The sequence below is a fragment of the Octopus bimaculoides genome, chromosome 20 (genome assembly GCF_001194135.2).
Source record: "Octopus bimaculoides isolate UCB-OBI-ISO-001 chromosome 20, ASM119413v2, whole genome shotgun sequence".
Lineage (NCBI taxonomy): Eukaryota > Metazoa > Mollusca > Cephalopoda > Octopoda > Octopodidae > Octopus > Octopus bimaculoides.
The window spans coordinates 17,030,447-17,032,247 of record NC_069000.1 but is presented as its reverse complement, the minus strand read 5'-3'; the positions used below and the strand labels follow the sequence as shown (position 1 = coordinate 17,032,247).

At 35.4% G+C, this 1,801-nt stretch overlaps 1 protein-coding gene across 1 annotated transcript in view; it reads left to right on the top strand.

Moving 5' to 3' along the window:
* Positions 1–250: 250 nt before the first annotated feature.
* Positions 251–1,801, top strand: part of LOC106871896 (protocadherin Fat 4) — a 42,476-nt gene continuing 40,925 nt past the window's right edge. Inside the window, exon 1 of the mRNA XM_014918649.2 lies at positions 251–379. The gene's annotated coding sequence lies outside the window, so the exon portion shown is untranslated. The remainder of the gene's footprint in view (positions 380–1,801) is intronic.

Sequence of the window (1,801 nt, the reverse complement as noted above, 5' to 3'; positions counted from 1 at the left end):
TATATATATATATATATATATATATATATATATGTGTGTGTGTGTGTGTGTGTGTGTGTGTGCTTATGCATGTGTGTATATGTATATGCATGCGTGTGTGTGTGTGTATGTGTGTATGAGCGTGTGTGAACTATCGTTTAATTATAACAATCTCCTGTTGATGGTTGTTATACAAACTCTCACGGAAGAAACAAAGAAGGGCGACAGCAGCAGCAGCCGCAAGGACAGGAATCCAAGCACTACAATAAGAGTAAGAACAACAACAGCAGCAACATCGACCACATCAAAAATAACCAAGGCGAAAAGAATTCCCAGGTTTAGTAAGGTGAATGCAAAACACTCGTCTGGTAGGTTGGTATTTGGAACAAGCCACCAGAAGGTAAGTATCTATACTGATTTGCTCTGTTTAGAACTGTTTGATTCAGTAATATAAGAGAAAAAAGGAGAGAGAGAAAGAGAGGGTGAGAGAGAAAGAGAGAGAGAGAGAGAGAGAGAATATGTCTTCCTCTAAGTATTCCAACTGGAAAGTAAAATGTACAGAGAATAGCTTTTGAAAGCTTGTCGATGGTTAAGACTTCGTTGGAACCTTCATGATAATTATATATATATGCCTCCGGATTTAAAAATCCCCTGGTTGCTTGGATGCTTCAGACTACCCCTGAAGGATCGAGGCAAACCTATCACTTACCTATATATATATATATACATATTGGGGAACGCCGGTTTATGGAATTACTTTAGGTTTCCTATCTATAAAGGGCTTAGATTTATGGCGTATCGTTAGATCCCAAAAACCTGTTGGCTCATCTCGGCTTATGGGGTTACCTTAGATTTCCCGTCAACAGGTGTTTTTGGGATTTGATGTCACACCATAAAGCTAAACCTTTTATGGACGGGAAACCTAAGGTAATTCCATAAATTATTTGCAGCCAAACCGGGGAACCGCCTTGAAGGATTTTACTTGCCCAAACTGACCACTGTATTTCTTCTATTTTTTTTCTTGTTTTGTTTTTGAAGTCTGGTACTTATTTTATATGGCGGAACGAAAAAACACTGACACAAAGACATATATATATATATATATATATATATATATATCCACACACACACACACATTTGAAGGGCCCTCTCACAGTTTTCGTCTACTAAATTTATTCACAAGACATTTGTCAGCACGGGGCTATAGCAGAAGGTATTTGCGCAAGGCGATATATATATATAAGCAAGGTAGCTTTTTCTAAAATCTCCCTATCTTTCTTTCTTTCTGTACGCACACATACACACACATGCACGTACACATATGTGTGTGTGTGTAAATATATTTTTAAAACGGCAATTATGTAATTTTAATGATTTAATTAAATCTCGGTTGTAATGCAAACCTTTAGTCTTATGTATCAACTTCTTGATTTTTGAGTATAAAGGGTACGATTTCGCATTTTGAAGATAAAGTTTTGCTTGAATATTATCAGTAATTTCTTAAATCAGAGACTTTTCCCAATTGCCGTTTCAAATAAATTTATACTTTCTGTTTTGTCGTTTGATATTATATTATAAGATGTGTGTATAATTTGTAGTTACATTGGATACAGTAATTATATTTATTATAGCTATAGGTCGTTAAATGCTAAATAGGAAATTTATTAGAAAGATTTGCTTCGACAGGAATTCTCCACAATATCTATCAAATGAATGTTCTTCAAAGCAAGAGACTTAAAATCATTCAATGATAGTAATGCTTCTCTTTCTCTCTCTCTCTCTCTCTCTCTCTCTCTCTCTCTCTCTCTCTCTCTCTCTCTCT